The sequence below is a fragment of the Meles meles genome, chromosome 2 (assembly GCF_922984935.1).
Source record: "Meles meles chromosome 2, mMelMel3.1 paternal haplotype, whole genome shotgun sequence".
NCBI lineage: Eukaryota > Metazoa > Chordata > Mammalia > Carnivora > Mustelidae > Meles > Meles meles.
The window spans coordinates 88336816-88355299 of record NC_060067.1 but is presented as its reverse complement, the minus strand read 5'-3'; the positions used below and the strand labels follow the sequence as shown (position 1 = coordinate 88355299).

Genomic DNA, 18484 nt, shown 5'->3' with positions numbered 1-18484 from the left:
TGTTTTTAGCCCAATGTTTCAGTCCTCTGGGGTTATGGAGGAGTCTGGGCAATCCCTAGTGCATTGTACAGTGCACTAGAAAACAGCTCAGTGCAGAGAAACTTTGACGGTGAGGTCACATGTGCACAAAGTTATTTTCATGGAGTAGGAGGCAAATTCTCAAGATAATCTTGTTTGTGAGATACAGGTATTTTTAGGACATTTTCATAGCCACCTTCATACTGTAATTATCCCCAGAGTCCGAGTATACTGGAAACCTCTAAGCTATGGGCAAAGATTGAGTTAGGTGTGAAGGTAAGCTGGGCTGTTCTCTACTGTGTAGTTAAAAACAAAAAGTGGGCACAGAGAGAGTACTTGTTCTGCCCTTTCTTTACCCACTGAATTTTCATTTCCCCTTCCACTACCCCAGAGGCCTAATAATGGACTCCAACATCCCGTATTCAACAGAGCTTTAAAAATCCACACGGAGTCCAAAACTGTAGTAGGAATTGGGGTTTGCTTTCTTTCGGGTTTAATGGGACTTCCTAGGTTCAGGGTCCTTTGTCCTTAAACCGAAGGATCATGAAGGCGAATTCCCTTGGGGGAGAGTGGCTCTGTGAGTTGATTAGCACCATTTGGCTGCTTCCTTGGTCTCAGCACCATTTGCCTGCTTCCTTGGTCTCTTCTGCTCAGGTATTAGTTGTTCAGACAGCTGCGTGTCTGCCCTGCTCCCCACGTCCCTCGTTCCATTTTAATGTGAGCCAGTGAGGCAAAGTCCCCAGCCTGGCCTGTCAGAACTTGATAGCTCTGTAAACATGGAAATCTCTGTTGCCATAACACCAGGAAAAATAATATGGGATCCTGCATATAAATATAGTGGAGGCCTTGGGAAATGGGAGCATTTCTAAATGACTTGAAGCTCTGTCATGGCATAATCTCTTATAAATAAATGTCAACGTGGTGGCTGAATGCAGACTGGATTTTTGCCTGCCTATGGTGCTCAGCCTTCTAGACAACAGTTATGCCAAGGGATTATCTTTTAACATAGTGCAGTTATCTCCTTTGTTTGTTTTCTTTTTTCATTATTCACATAAGCCAAGGGAAATGAAAAGCATCTTATTTCAGGCAAAAGGGCCTGTGAATGATTAACTCTGGTTCCATGCATTGGAACTTCGCATAGCAACCCCTTGGCTTACAACTAGAGAAAGACTCAAGGCAGCAAGAGCAGCCCAGGGACCGGAGGCGAACATGCTCAAAAGGAGGTGGTGAGGAACAGATGGAGTCAAAGCACTGTGTGTTTGAGTAGAATTCTCTGTAGCTGGCTTATTTAATTTTGCATTGGTTTTATTGCACTTTTCTTGGTGTTTTGCTGACCTTTACTTCACATTCACTCTTGCATTTGGAGTACACTTGAGGATCTAAGTGAAACTTGGCCCTGATTAGGGCTTAATCTGGTCTAGGCCACCATATTGTATGTTTTCTCTCTAACACTATCCAAAACTAGATTAACACTGGCTAAATTTTACAGTAAGAAGCGGAATTAATATCATGGCCTTACGTTTTAATTTTAGCTCAACGAAATTTTAGTTGGTAAATTTTGGCACTCTTGTGATGATCTATAGTACAAAGCATTACATGAACGGAAGAGAAGCAAATGGTGTGATTATATGGTTTCAATTAGAAGGATATGAGTCTGTAAAGGACCCAGACTGTGCAATATGAAGGATGAAATCAAGCCCGATTCTGTATCTTTTATGGACATTTGGTGCTTAAACATTTATATAACAGTGTCCATTTTCATGGAAAACAAAACCTGAGTTAGAAGACTCAGAAGAAAATGAAATGTAGGCTAAGGACAGAAGAAACATTGGAGAATTTTGGAAAATGCATATAGTTATAATGGAGCCAAAATATTTAGGACACTTAAATTTAGACTGCAAGTCAATCCAGATGTTTATTTATTAACGTTAATAATGTTTCCAGTCTCGTTATAGAATACCAAATCCCAGGGGGTTCCGCTTCTGAGTTTAAAGACAAATGCATGGTCTTTATTCTTTTCCAGTTCTGTTTTAATTTTAGGAATTTTCTATAGCCATGATTTTCTTGTAAAATTGTTTGCAAAATCTTGAGCAGCTCCTGATGCCTAGCAGAAAGTCTGAGTGAAACATTGGGTCTAGCAAAGCTTTCCCCCTTCTGCATTTCTCTTCTTGCTTCCATGGCAATAAAGAAAGAAACTTGGCATAAGAATATAATCTGTTCCTGCCTGTTTCTCATCTGAAGTCGTAAACCTCTGCCATCCCACCCAAGACTAGAATTTCAGCTGGCATGAAACAGCTGTCTGCTTACAGGTTTATTCCGGTAGTAACCAAAGACAAAACTATTTTAATTGAAGGCCCTAGGCTGTTCTCCAAACCCTCACAAACTTTGGGTCATTCCCAAGAGGAAACCATTGAGGAAAAGGTACACATTACACCCTTTCTTATAGTTTTGACACACTGTATGTTTATGAAGTTGGGAGCATTTTACCTTCTAATTTTTCTGGATAGGATGCCTTAGAGAAAAGGAAGAGATCACAAATTCAAAAGCCTAAGGGCTCAGGCACACCAGCTTTGTTAGTGGAGAGCAGACTGTGTGAATGGAAAGGGAGTGTCTTGTCTAAAGGGGCATCTGCTGCTCAGCTTCCCTCACAGTTATCATGTGGTGGTGTGGAAACCCTGGGGTGGCCAGATATGCTGGTTTTTCAGTAGGAGTTCCTGAATCCGATTTTATGTGAATTCCGTATAATCGTTAAGTGTTGGCAATTAATTTGAAGGCAAGCCCAACTTTGTGAAGGTCAATTGAAACATGGCTCTTAAGTGTTTGGGCCGGCCGGTATCCAACTCCCAGGCTTTGCTCCTGATTCACTGCAGATAGACTTTGCATATTTCAGCTTTGTAGGTTCTAAAACTGTCAGGTGATATAATTTATTTACACATTTCACTTTTTATTCCAGGTAGTGCAGCATAAAGAAGAGAACTCAAGTTTCAGAGTCAGGGAGACGTAGCTTTTACTAGTTCCAGATTTTTACCAAATTGTAACCTGTACCACCTTAATCTCTTGAAGCCTCTCTTACAACATGTGGAAATGAAAACCTAGTTTACAGGGCCTTTTGAGGATTAAATATATTGTTCTCCATATAAAAAATGCTTTGCCTGGCCCATAGGTGCTTTTCACATGGGTCATGTGATCATTATCAGCAGCTGATCCACTTTGGAAGACACAAGGCCTCCATCCAAATGAGTTTCTCTCAGAATAGAGAGAAGGTTTTCTCTGAAGGGCTAATATGGTAGGCAGTACAAATAAATTGTATGCCAAGAGTCACCTCGAAGTCCTTAAGGAATTTGAGAATTTTAGAAACAGAAAAGGCCCTGAGGAGACAGAAACTTCAACAGCTAAAGGTGAGTGGAATCACCAGTGGTTTTTTTTTTTTTAAATATTTTATTTATTTATTTGACAGGAGAGAGTTAACAAGTAGGCAGAGAAGCAGGCAGAGAGAGGGGGAAGCAGGCTCCCCGCTAAGCAGAGAGCCCGATGTGGGGCTCGATCCCAGGATCCTGAGATATTGACCCGAGCCGAAGGCAGAGGCCCAACCCACTGGGCCACTCAGGCGCCCCATCACCAGTTTTATTGTACACATTAATATCTGGAACCATGGCAAATGAATATTTTCCCTGAAATGTACGATGACATGTAAAGAACATGACTTGTTATAAAACCAAAGACTGTATCCAGAACGATGTTGTAAAGTGAAAGAATGTAGGTTAATTTTTTTTTCCTCCTAATTTCTGTGGGATTATTTACTTGGCAATGAATTGATGAATGTTACTAGAATATTCCCTTCTTTTGTATCTGGGTAGGTCTGCTGTTAGGGAGATTTCTTCTCCCTTAGCTTTCAGTCCATGATCTCTGCATGATGGTGGCAAGGGGCTACTCAACCAATTGGGGTGCATAAAATTTGTTTTTGAGAATATAACTGATATCTTCTCCTTGCTTTCTGTTCAAAATTAGGTGCAAGTTAAAGCTTCAGCATTCAAAGGAAGAAGCCTCCTTCCTTCCCTTTCTTGGAACAGCTGCAAGTAATAACAAAACAAAACAAAACATTCAGTCTTACATAGTTCAGTGGTAAAAACAAAACAGAGTAGTCATGTAATATGGTTCAATATATCTGGTGCCTTTCACATGACATATCCTCTTGCTTGATAAGGACTCTTTGGCAGGATGACAGGGAGAGGTGTCATTGTGTGATGGATTATTTGAAGTGTTTGTCTATGAGCCCTTGATCTATTTACTGACAAAACTCTCTTATTCCTAAAACTTAATGGCATGTGGTCCTGGTCATACAGGAGTCTCAAAGACTCTCACTGACATTTAAGAGTTGTGAGTAATAATAATAATAATATTGACATCCACCATGAGAGGGGAATTATGCTAGATGCTTCAGGGACATTGTTCATAATCCTCATCTTCATTATGTAGATCTCTCTCTCCATTTTACAAAGGGGTACATTGAGTCTCAGGCATAAAGGGCTTCCTCTGGTCACATAGATGGTTAGATCAGAATACGATTAAACCAGGTTTGTTGCTTTAGGCTGTCTACTCTATACTTCCTCAAGTATTTAAGGAAATAACTTGCTCCACTTTTGGGAAATCTAAGTCACCTAGAAATTATCAGCAATGTCAGAACCCCTAGCAATCTATCAACAAAGCCAGAAATAGGACAAGCTCACTTGACACATATTATAGGCATTACTTAAGATCCCTTGCTATTTCTTAGAAGAGAAGGAAATTCTCTCTCTTTTACTTACTACGTTAACAACAAAGAAAGGAATTGAAGAAAAAATGAGGGGGATAAGGAGTAGAATAATGAAAAATTGGGCCTGACAAACATGTGAAGAAATTAGCCCTTCCTCCCCTTTTTTCTCTCATAAACTTGGTCTCCCAAAATGAATGAAGAACTAGTAAGTTAGACTGTAAAAAATGTCAAAGACTAACAGTGTCTGACATTCTATAAACAACAGTGGTTATTTAGTAAATGTTTGTGAGCAAGTGAGGTCCTTGGTAATTTTCTTTGCTTTAATTCTTTCTGGAGAATGTTTCCTCCAAGTATTTTTTTTTCAATCCTGGTTCAGCCATCTCCATCTTAAGAAGACTGTTAGATGCTGAATAAATCCAAGGGCCATCTGGATATAGAAATAAATCCTCATACATTCCAGGAGATAAATTAGCGTGATAAACCACAATGTAAAAATGAAGTGTGATGACCCTTTCTTTTCCTTCAGCAAAGGATATACTATGTTGTTTATTCCTATGCCCATCAAAAAGTGAATTTACTTTTGAACCTCAGGATGGGAGTCCACAGGAGTGGGAAAAAACGCATGAAGTGCAGTTCTTTGAAGAGAGGCAACATGAAGGCAAAGCAACATCACAGAAGGCCAATCTTATCATATACATTTGTTCACAGAGATGAAATTCTAGGCTCCTTACCTTCACTATGGCTATTGCTATCACTCTCCCAAGAATCATTTAGATTAGTGGTTCTGAGTTCCCCCAGGAGTTTCTGGATCTGAACCCTAGAGAGAAGGGGAGGTAGAGGCAGACCTTTTCCATTTTAAATGATCCACAGATGGTTCTGGTATATAACCCTGATCAGACAGCAGCTTAGACCCCTTAGGTAGCACTCCAGAGTTTCAGGGTTGGTTTGTTTGTTATTTGTTCTGAGGGAAAATGCATGACTATGCTGTGTTTAGATCAGGTACCCAGTTCACAAACATGAAAGTACAGCAAAGAGATTCTCAAAAAAAAGTATGAAAGTATACTTCCCTTCTACATACTATGTATGATTTATAAACTAGATGTGGCGGAGTAGAAATAGAATCTTTAAAAAAAAATCTAATTAAGATAAAAAAAAAATACAAGTACAGCGAGATCCCTGATCAGAATTCAGGGGTGGCAGTTAGTTGAAAGTTCACTATGCAATGTGCCTGGTTTGACCTTGATGATATTCTACCCAGCAGGCTAGAGATGTTGGCACCTGAATTATGAAGAAACATGAAGCTTTTGGAGAAAACAAAAATTTGAGAGAGAAGGAGGGAGAGAGAAGGGAAGGGGGAGCTCCAGTATGAACAAATGCAAAGTGAATATACCTGTATTGAAAAGTAGAGGAAAAAAGGTCTGAAGGAATTAGAAATGAACCATAAATGTGGGATGCTCTGAAACTGCTGAGGGCATATGATTGGAGAAGGACAATTAGGACCTAAGGCTGAGAAGGGATCTTAAGCTCAAGGTGGGAACAGACTCAACAATTCCGAGAGACCTGCAGTGGGAAGTGAAAATAGAAGAAACCAGTGAAGATACTGACCACCAGCATCAGGGCTAGGAGGGTTGCCTGTGATAAAAATGGCGTAAGCACTGAGAGGGCTTGGACAAGATTCTGTCAAGCCAAAGAACATGGGACAATATACTTGTAACTTCTCTCTTGTAGATATAATTTATATCCTAACAGTCTCTTTTACTGTAGTAAAAGTAATTGGACACTTGAAAGGACTGTGTGGGGTAGATCCCCTAGACATGCTGGGTGTGGTGAATGGCCAGAGTTGAAGGAAAGAGCAAAGTTCAGAGACATGGTCTTTGGAGAAGAAAACTAACCCCCTTAAAAAAATCATCTGGTGGCTGCTGGAGTATCTGGGAACCTGACCAAGAAAACCAGGTATCAGAGCAGGTAATGCTGTAGACTAGAATAACAAATTCAAGAGCTTAGAGAACAGAAATAAGAAAATATGTTAGTGACATTTTGAGGAAGAAGCTTGAGAGAACTTGATGGAGATAATTCATAATAGAAGGCTGAAGTAACTCAAGAGGAAGGGCAAATTATCAATGGAGGTCAGGAAGAGGAACATGAAGGAAAACAGTTCAGAAAACACGTGGGAGAAGGGAAAACTGAGTGTGGGTCTTAATGCCCAGAAACACCCAAATGGCTAATCAGAGACTCCTTGAAAGGATAATTCAGGGACTTGCTGGCTGAGATGGTGATCCTGAGCTGCTCAGACCTGAAGTGATGTAGAACGTCCAGGGTGACCAAATGGGTAAAAATCTCTTACTACTCCTTCTGGAATCTCAGAGTGTCGTATCAGCTTGGATCTAGGGAAGGAAGGAGGTGAGACCCGATGGAAATCTACAGAGGAGTCTTTTGGGGACATAAAATAAAAGTAGTGCAAGAGAGCCCCTTGTGGAACTTTCTGAATACTCAAGATTGTTGCCAAGTAGGGACTATCCTATAACTCAAATTTTATCACAAAATAGAAGGGTTAGGTGCACAGTTAGCTATCTGTCTGTGTTGGACTGTGGTAGAGGAGGGGATAATACTTAGGAATACCAGAAAGTAAAAGGCTATAACCCAAAGGATGCAATTCTTGGAAGAGAAACCTTCTCCTTATTGACTAAGGGATGATCATGTTAATTAACTTAAGTTTAGTGTAAAGGGAGAACCAAAATGAAGACTTTTCTGTGGAGTTATGGTCTTGGCAATAAGAACATTTTAAATGAATTGGTTAAAGAGCATAAGAAATTGCATAATCATTAAAGAAAGACAATCTGTTTAATTTCATATAAGGATACAACATAAAATCTTTTTAAAAATTAGTATAAATATGCAGAAGTAATATTTGAATTACTGGGGTTTTCCAGTGGAAGGAAGAATTTATATTGAAAATGTCAACTTCACAAAGTGAAGAAGAATTGTTTAGAACTATTCATTGTTACAAGGAGGCACACTCTGAAAAGAGATTATACATCCTGAGAAGAATTTATGGTGATTTGAATCAAGAGGACCCTATTTCTTGTTCATAAAATGTGCTCAATATGTATCTGTTGAAGGGATAAAATAAAAATATGCTAAGTTACTAAACAAATTGGTGAATAAATGAAGTACATGGTTGTATATTCCATTTGGGAAGTCTTTCTCTAAGATGATTAGTTGCCTTCCACGGGCTCCCATACTATCATGTATATCCTCTATCTCATCCTATGATATGCTATCCTCTTCTACTAAACCATAAGGTACGTAAGGGTAGGAACTAATTTTTATTCTTCATGATAACTCCAGCACTGACCTCAGAAGCTTGAACATAGTAGACATTCAAGAACTGGTTGTATAAATGAATGACATTACTTGAAAGAGTACTAGTTTCACAAAAATGTTAACTTAGCATTATACATGATGAAGTAAAAGAAGTACTTTTAAAGAAATACTTGGATAATATCTAGGAAGTCCATATATAGAGATATAAGACAGGAGCAGAAGCACAATTTGAACAGTGTTATTCCTATAATTTGAACATATGTTTAGATTGGAAAATAGAATGCTATGATGCAGAGTGAACAATCCTCTCCTGGAAATGGAAGTAAAAGAATTGACGGCGGAGACATGCTTTTTACCAAAAACACAGTAGGAGAGTGTCCTCCCCACCTCCCAACCCCCAAATTGTCCAGACTCTCAGATTAAACATGGATTATTTCTTCAAAAAATTTTCCCAGAGGAAAGCCAGCATCTATCTCCCCCTACTGGTGTCATGTTAAGAATGATGTCTGAGTTTTTTTTTGTTGTTGTTGTTTTTTTTTCTTTTAACTGAGAAATGTTTATTTGTTATTTGGAAAAAAAATCTTATACTTAATATAAAGTTTAAGCATTCTACAGTGAAGATCAGTGAAGATTTGTGTTGCAATGAGCTTTACCAAGAACTAGAGTATAAACTGTTTTATCACAGATGAGGAATATTTAAACATTGTTGCTAGTTCATCTGCAGTTACCAGATTTATATGATAGTGGCTTATAAGTGGCTGACACAATCACACTTAAAAAGCTTTTTATTATGGGAAAATTCAAGCATGCACAAAAGAGAGAAAAAATATAATGAACTCCCCTGTACCCATTATCTATTTCCAGCAAAGTCATAGCCAAACTTGTTTCATCATTTACTTCTCTGAGTTCCCACATCCAGATCATTTGGAGGTACAGTCCAAGCAATCACTTCATCTGTAAATATTTTGGTATGTACCTAAAAGGTAAAGATGCTTAAAATATCCCTATAATACCATTTTTATCTATTAGTGATAGTTAAATCAGCAAATATCAAGTCTGTGCACATTACCACAACTGTTTTAAAATTGTGATAATTCCTTTCATAGTTTGTTTGAAGTAGGCTTTTAGTAAAGTCTATAGCTTATAATTATTTGATATGTTCCTTAAGTCTCATGGAATTTATGAGATTCAAGTTTCTTCCTCCATCACTTTTTTTTTTTTTTTTTTTTGGGTAATATTTTTGTCAACAAAACTGCATCATTTGTTCTGAATAGTGTTCCACAATCTGGAATTTGCTGACTGGGTCCCCACGGTGTTGTGTAACACATTCCTCTGTCCCCTGTATTTCCTGTAAATTGGTGGTTAGATCCAAATGCTTAATTTTATTCAGGTTTGGTTTATTTTGTTGGCGAGGTGCTGTTGTGTACTTCTATCACACAGTGTCTGGCAATGATCAAAGTTCATTGTCTGGAGTAGACTTTTCTAGAGCGGTACTTTTCAATAGAAATTTCTGTGGTGATGGACATATTCTGTATTAGTACAATGTTCTATATCGAATATATATCTGCATATGGTAGCCACTAGACCCATGTGGCTCTTTAATTGTGGCTAGGGTGATTGAGAAACTACAGTTTTAATTTTTAAAATTTTAAATTCATTCAAATTTAAATATAAATAGCCCCATGTGACTAGTAGCTAATCTACTGGGTAGTGTAGCTGTAGACTCATTAATTCATTAAAGACTGCCAAATGATAATGCCATTATTCTATTATTTTCCAGTATTTATTTGTTGTAATATTTTTGTTAAATTTCCTCATATGTTGCTATCACGAGGTTTAGATCCTACAGAAAAAGTTGAAAAATTGCTTAATTCTTCTCTTATATTTCTCGTTTGTGAAAGTAATGAGTTGTAACAAATAAATAGTAATTTGAACTGCTCTCTATAACCTTGAACTGTATATTAGGGGAGTTATACCTATGGAAGAGGTGTCAATTGGGGCCTTGCTTATAGACAGGGGTAATGAAGAGAGTGTTCTTGAAAGTTCTGAATCTCAAACTTCTTCAACCCCTCCACACTTCTCCCACTTGCAGTTCGAAGCTCCCTCTGTGAGGCCTCAGAGCTCAAGCCTAACTGCCATCTGTGGGGACCAGTTTCACAAGAATGGCCTGTGAGGCAGTGCCTAGGCTGGGCAAGGAAACCTGCCTCTGGACCGAAGTAAAACCAGGTCATCAGCCAAATATTTCTAAGGAGTCAGGAAAAGACTCGCCTTTTAAGAAAGTTTAGAAATTCAACTTCGCATGTACTTGAAACTGTTTTCACCTTTCCAAGCAGGCTATTCCTATGGTACTAAGCAGTAGGTGGAAACTGAGGTGTCCCAGGCTGCACTGTCTAACACTCAAAAGATTTGGCTATGAAAAGGAATGGCCAGACTAAACACAGCCCAGTCATACCAAGAGGGCAAGGAAACTGAGAATGAGCTGCTGATTTGTCAGTCTTTTATTAATAAAAGGGTGTTTTTTTTTTTTTTTAAGATTTTATTTATTTGACAGAGAGAGACATAGCGAGGGAGGGAACAGGGGGAGTGGGAGAGGGAGAAACAGGCTTCCCGCTGAGCAGGGAGCCTAATGCAGGGCTGGATCCCAGGACCCTGGGATCATGGCCTGAACCTAAGGCAGCTGCTTAATGGCTGAGCCACCCAGGCGCCCTAGTGATTTTCTTGCTTTGGGTTTTTGTAATATTAGGCTGCTTGTGAACTTTGTCTGTTTAAAATAAAATGTAATATCTATTGGATATTAAAGCTGCTCGCTGGCTAATAATTTCAGTAACTTATTTTGTATGCATTACACATTTCCCTAGTGTTTTATTTTTAGTTTTTCTAAGAGTCTTGAAGGGTTGGGTTTAAGGTGAGGTGAGTGAGGCACTTATCTCAGGAACAAAATTTAAGGGGGTTTCAAAAACTTCAGTAATGAAGATAAATGCTATCTTAATGCAATATTTTTTAAAAAATCAAGATTAATGCAAAAAACCCCTACATGATAAACACTGTAGGAAAATTTAAAAAAAAAACAGATCTGATCCTGCCCTTGAACTATTCTGCCTCACTTGCCTCACCCTAACCCTGGCCCTCCAATAAAACTTTATTTAAAAATCAGGCTGCTAACCTGTGGGGCATAGTTTGTTCATTTCTAAAAATATTACATTACATTATATAATATTACATTAAACTGTTACTTCAATTACTATTACTAACTATTCAATTACTATTACATCAATTACTGCATTTTTTGGCACCCTGTTATATTTTGCATCTTATTCTTGGCCCTGTTTTGGAGCTCTACTTAAATTTGATTAAATCCCACCACATCACTTCTATAGGTAAGGTTTATGTGAAAGCCCATGGTTGAACACATAAGAAATAATATGGTTGAGGGGCACCTGGATGGCTCAGTCATTAACCGTCTGCCTTCTGGTCAGGTCATGATCCCGGGATCCTGGGATCGAGCACTGCATATGGGCTTCTAGCTCCATGGGAAGCCTGCATCTCCCGGCTTATGTTCCCTCTTTCACTGTGTCTCTCTCTATCAAATAAATGAATTAAAGCTTAAAAAGAAATAACAGGGTTGAGATTTATAATGGTTTTGTGTCCTCTATGTCTCCTGTTACCTTTGTGAGGATAAGATTCTTGACTCATATTATTTTTTTGCGATGTGGTGCTATGTGTAGAGTGGCCTCCTTGACGCTTGTACTTGCTGTTGTCCTGCGACCTGAATTTCATTAATTATCTGTGCGGCCTTAAGCAAGATACTGTTTATTATCTTGATCCATCTCCATGTCAACCAATTTTGAATCAATTAAAAAAAAAAAAGAATCAAAATGAAAAGAAAACAAAACTCCGAATCCAAAAGTCAGTGGTGTGCAAAATACATGGCAATGTGGGCAAAACAGTTAAGCATTTGAATATTTATTTATTTATTTGTTTGTTTATATATTTATTTATTTGTTGGTTTGTGGTATTATACAGATTCAAGAAAAAGTAATCTGCCCGGTAGGAGTTTGTAGAAGCCATCAGTAAAAATGAATGCTATCTGCAAAGGATATCTATACTTCGGATTTGGTAATTAGTAGACCAGGTGGTTAATGTTTCCTCATCTTCTCAAAAGGGGAGAAAAGGTAAGAATTTTCAGTCTGGTAACAAGCACATAAAGTAGCAAAAGGTACTGGCAGAAGTGGCAGGAGGCAGAGGAGGGAGGGGCTGGAGGAGAGGAAAGCACAGTCATCTTATATGGTTTTTTGGCTAAAACTGGGAGAGGTTTGTGGGTTTCACATCAGTCAACTTTCATTATTCTTGTTCTCATCTTCTTTGATTCACATGGTTTCAGTTTCTTCCCAAATGTCTTTGGTTCAAAACTTTATGGTCTTCAAACAGAGCGGTTGAAAAATGTTGACAAAAGGTTTTGGAAGCAACTCCCGAATTTTGCACAACTTCACTAGCACTTACTTCTAGTGTGAAAGATGGTACCACTGTACAATAAATGTGGGTTAGCGATGTTTATGTCATTATTATGTAGCCACTGAAACAGAGAAATAAGACCATGATGTTATGTAGGTTTGTAGAAAATGATTTTATTGGAGACTGAAAAGTGGAGGTTTTCTACGTATTCCTTAAGGGACAGAGGCATATTTTATTGTGTGGAAAATAGTTCTTCCCTGAAGTGGAGGAGAGGTAACTATATTGTGTACCACTCAATTGTATTTGATATTATATTTAAAAAGCACTAACTTTAAAAAACTTAGAATATCTTTTGAAGCCACAGTGAGATGAAATAGGATGACACAGGGAAATTACTGAGAGATGGCAATAACTTTTTAAAAATAAGTAACAAGTGTGTTTTCTTGTGGAATCATAATTAATGGAGAGCATAAAGGTAATCCTTTGGCTTACTTGTCTGCTAATCCCATGATAGAGAGTAAGTTCATAGTTCAATTAATTGCATGCATTGTATATACTAACGCACTAAAGGAAAATCAGCTATCATCATCAGCCAGAGGTCTTTATGGGGTGACTAAGGTGCTGGCTTTATAATGTCAGTCAGCAGACCTTCTATTTCTAGGCACTTAGAACTAAAATAAAAAAAAAAAGGCATCTAAAAGAGAGTAAGTAGATGAAAAATAATTATGCAAGGTATGTACAGAATATAATAGAAACTAGATCATTATTCATTCAGAGTTCATTAATCAATGTCTCCTGAAGGGAAAAAAGGAAAGAAAATGTATTTATCACTAGATACTGTAATAAATATTTTAACTGTATTTCCTCAATTATAGTCAAATGAAAGGCATGAAGCAGAGGCATCCAATAGAAATATGTACAGATGAAGGAGGAGATTGACTTTCATTCACGAGGAAATGGCACAAGAAATAGAGACTAGGTCAATTGGAAAGGAGTGGGGGATTTTCAGAAGGTAATTTTGGAATGCTGGCTAAGCTGGGACTATATTGTGGAGGACACTTTAGGGCAAGCTAAGGCATGCTCACTTTTTAACGTAGGTAAAGGAAACCTGAAACGATTTTGAGCAGACGGTGACCAATCTGAGAACTGTGGATGGCAGAGCAGACTGAGTGTGGGAAACACTGGGGCCACTTTACAACACTGAGAGGCCCAGCAGGCTCAGCTTTGAAGGTGGGACTCTTTGAAGGCTCTCTATAGGTAACATTTCCTAGAATAGTCCTGGTGAGTAGTGATTTCATTGCTTTAATGATCAATAATTTAGGATCGCAAATATTTTCTCTGGTTTGCTGCCCGTCTAAAAGCATCTGGCTGTGTGAAATAACTGTGTTACAAATAAGACATTAAGCATTTAGAGTATGCTAACATTTAGTGACAGTTTGTGGTGATGTTTGAGGAAAAGCAAACAAGAGTATTCTTCTCTTCTTCCTATTTAAAACAATTTCTTGAAAGGAATAGGATTTCCTTGTAATGAGGAGGGGTGACCACTTGTGACACTTTTGAAGGAGCAAAGGTATTTATTTGCTTCCTCCATTTCTAGTCCACATGAGCCCTGCTCCACTTTAGAGTCAGACAGTCCTCCATTCCACTCCAACCCCTCCTGAAGATTTCTAATAAAACTGTCTTTCCCCTTTCCTCATTCTTCCTAAACCTCTTAAAACATGTCGAACCAATTTTTCACCTCCTCTCTTCTCTCCAGCCACATTTCTCTGTTTATATCTCTGGATCATGTTCCTCATTTTACTTCCTAACAGGAGTCTCAGGCATCAGCCCTCAGTGATTCTCCTGTCATTAACATTCTCAAGCGACAAACAGTTCTAGAATCTTTAGAATCCCCAAATTTGCAGTAACTTCTAAAAGATGTCATTTTCTTCACAAAATATGATTTTTGGGCTGACGGAGGCATTTGCTGAAACAAGTTAATGAGTCGTTCCTATTTCTACTTGAAGTACAGATGTTAGTTTCAGCATCACCCACACAGAGAGGTATTCTCTAGTAGACGATGTCAGGCTCCGTGGTGCTATGTTCCTGAGGTACCTCATACTCCTCTAACAGACTTCTTGTTTGAAACCGGTTCTTTGTAGCCCACTGAGGACAAGAAGTTTGCCACAGGTATTCACAGATATGCCTCTAAGACTTAGCCCGGGCATGCATTAGGAACTCAAAGAGAATTTTTTGTTGGTTAATTGAATGATTGTATTCAACAGTATGTATTTTACCTAATACATCATCTATGGGAGATCATTTTCTTAGGTATCCTTGCTTTTGTGTTATTTCCTCATTCACACATCCAACTGACTTTCTCTTTCGAGGCCACTTTTTGAAAAATAAGAAATAAAAAACATATAACTCTATGAGCATTTCTTTGCGCAGAGGAGAAACCTAGAACAAAAACTGCTGAAGGTGCCTGTGAGGTTTGAGGCCAGGCTCACAGATGGGTTACTCTTCCAATTTTAGCAAAATTTCAAATCACTATGTGTCTTTGGCCTTCAGGTTTATTCACAAATGGTCAAAACCACAAATTTTAAGTCTATTCTTTTTCGTTTTAAAGTTAACAAAACCAAAAGACAACTGACAGAATGGGAGAAGATATTTGCAAACGACATATCAGATAAAGGGCTGGTATCCACAATCTATAAGGAACTTAGCAAACTCAACACCCAAAGAACTAACAATCCAATCAAGAAATGGGCAGAGGACATGAACAGACATTTCTGCAAAGAAGACATCCAGATGGCCAACAGACACATGAAAAAGTGCTCCACGTCACTCGGCATCAGGGAAATACAAATCAAAACCACAATGAGATATCACCTCACACCAGTCAGAATGGCTAAAATTAACAAGTCAGGAAATGACAGATGCTGGCGAGGATGCGGAGAAAGGGGAACCCTCCTCCACTGTTGGTGGGAATGCAAGCTGGTGCAACCACTCTGAAAAACAGCATGGAGGTTCCTCAAAATGTTGAAAAGAGAACTACCCTATGACCCAGCAATTGCAGTACTGGGTATTTACCCTAAAGATACAAACATAGTGATCTGAAGGGGCACGTGTACCCGAATGTTTATAGCAGCAATGTCTACAATAGCCAAGCTATGGAAAGAACCTAGATGTCCATCAACAGATGAATGGATAAAGAAGAGGTGGTATATATACACAATGGAATACTATGCAGCCATCAAAAGAAATGAAATCTTGCCATTTGCGACGACGTGGATGGAACTAGAGGGTATCATGCTTAGTGAAATAAGTCAATCGGAGAAAGACAACTATCATATGATCTCCCTAATATGAGGACATGGAGAAGCAACATGGGGGGTTAGGGGGATAGGAGAAGAATAAATGAAACAAGATGGGATTGGGAGGGAGACAAACCATAAATGACTCTTAATCTCACGAAACAAACTGGGGGTTGCTGGGGGGAGGTGGGGTTGGGAGAGGGGGAGGGGGTTATGGACATTGGGGAGGGTATGTGCTATTGTGAGTGCTGTGAAGTGTGTAAACCTGGCGATTCACAGACCTGTACCCCTGGGGATAAAAATACATTATATGTTTATTAAAAAAAAAAAATTGGAAGGGGAGGAGAACCATAAGAGACTATGGACTCTGAAAAACAACCTGAGGGTTTTGAAGGGTCGGGGGTGGGAGGTTGGGGGAACAGGTGGTGGGTAATAGGGAGGGCACGTTTTGCATGGAGCACTGGGTGTTGTGCAAAAACAATGAATACTGTTACGCTGAAAAAATAAATAAATTAAATGGAAAAAAAATAAATATAACCTACGCACATATTTTTCCTTGGGAAAGTCAACAGCTCAACCCTCATTTGTGTATCTCTAACTCAGTCCTTTCATGTGAATCCAGTCCCATATCTGATTACAGCAGGACGTCTATTTGACTTAGGAAGTTCAGCACCTAAGGATTGTAGTTTAAAGCTGACACGGTGCAGGGAGATGTGAGAACTGGGTTCTACACTTGGCACTGCCATTAACCCTTGAGTTCTCTAGGCTTTTCTAAGAAACCCTAAAGACTCCTAAAACATAGTTTCTCTAACTTGCTGAAAGAATTCTGAGCTCTGCTTAGTATTTTTACTTGCTTTGTGGTTCTATCTCTACCAGTCCAACATGGTGACAAAACAAAGCATGGACGAAACTTTGGCCCTGGCAGAACCAAGCAAAACTGAGATAATTCTCAAGATTTACGGAAGCTGGTGGTCCTGTTGGAAGCTTTCATGATGTCCCTCTCTGGAACTCAGGCCTCTTCAGAGATTGGCCTAGGTCAAGCAATATTAATTGAACACAAGTGAAGGAAGAATGAAACCCACCTGTGGTCCCTTTTAAGCCCACAAAAGCAACAGTAACAGGGTTTCTTTGGTGAAGGGTAAGCTCAGTCTCCGATGTGCTCAGAGGCCGGGTGAAGTTTAGGGGTAGCAAAAGGCTTAAGTGGTCACTTGAGGGATTTTCTTTTAAAATGTGGCTTGGGCTTGCTTAAGCATCCCTTATAGGAATAGAATACCCAAGAAAGTTTGGAACACAAAGGCAATGGTAGCGCCACACCTGGCGGCAGAATTATCCATTTTCTTGGTGAAGTACACAGAACAGAGAGATCTGTGTTCTGGTCAAGTTTCTTCCTTTCACGCTTGGAGGGAAAACCAACATTCCATATTCATGGTCTCTGATAAAACATTTTGCTAGGGTGGTCAAAAGGGATTTATATTATTTGTTGCAAAATATCACAGCATTATTTTTATAAGAATAAAGGCAGAGTGCGGACGGGAATCTTACGTGCCACCTGGTTTTCACACTTCTGGTGAAGTAAAATTTAATTGAGTTTTCAAAGGCAGGAAAATATTCTGTTGCTGGGAAATATAGCATAAAGGATTTCTGCAAGCTTCCTCTGGGTTTTTCTTGCAAGTTTTAAATGAGAATTTTCTGCCAATTTTCTAGCAGAAGCAGAAGAGGCATAGCAGTTTTGCTGGTGGTTTTGATTATGGATTGTCTATATGGCATCAATAAAAATAACTAGACCTAGGTCTGATGGGCACTGAACTTGCTTAAAATGCTAATAAAAATTATAAAAGAAAGGAATACATCTTAAATTTTAAATATTTTTTCTTATAATACATATGGAAAGGCTATTTCTCAGTATTTTAGTGTTAAAAGTACAATAACTGGAGAAGAATAAGTTCTCTTCAAAGTGCCAATAAAAATGCAAAATGTCATTTTCCAGTGCAATTCGGCCTGAAATCAACCTGTTTTATGGTAATTATGGGTTCTGGCAGCAGAACATAGCAGAGCTTTAGAAAGATTGAATGAGCGATCGAGTCCAACCTCCTTAAATGTGAAACATATGAAATGATTTGTATAAAGTAAAAACCAGAGAGCATTGTCACCCTCCCCACCCCAACCTATGCATCAAGCTTCCTTAATGCTGTGTGGTAGTCAGACCAGCACGAGGGACTGGGTGAGAAGAACATTTTCAGAATAATAGAAGGAGCGTAGGAAAAAATCTCTCATATGGTAGAAGGGAAGTTTCTTATAAAAGTAGAAACTGTGAGAAAGAGATAATGATGCTCAAAGTGGGTGCAAAGTGCCTTCCATTGGCAAGATTCTTGTATATCACTATGAAAAGAAAACCATATATATTTCTCATAGTCACTGTGGTATCAGGCATAAGGACCTAATAATGCGTCATCATGTGCCATATGGCAGCTTATCATGGGGTGGCTACTCAAGCCAAGAAAAACATGGCAACTCTTCTCACTTTCCTCCCTTTTTCCAGTGTAACCTGAGCTCCTTGTGATATAGGTGTCTTGGCATAGGCGTTGCCTGAGATTGGTTTTTGTCTGTATAATGGGAGAAAAATAAAATTATTTAAATCATA

General features: G+C 38.7%; 1 long non-coding RNA gene across 3 annotated transcripts in view; it reads left to right on the top strand.

Annotated features, from left to right (window-relative positions):
• Positions 1-15248, top strand: part of LOC123935967 — a 62865-nt gene extending 47617 nt beyond the window's left edge. The window contains exons 1-4 of one of the 3 annotated variants that reach the window (XR_006817047.1): positions 3523-9063; positions 12119-12267; positions 13423-13559; positions 13645-15248. This is a non-coding gene — a long non-coding RNA (uncharacterized LOC123935967). Of the gene's footprint in view, positions 1-3522; positions 9064-12118; positions 12268-13422; positions 13560-13644 lie in introns of those variants that run through there. The other 2 variants (XR_006817050.1, XR_006817048.1) reach the window with 2 other exon arrangements.
• Positions 15249-18484: the final 3236 nt, after the last annotated feature.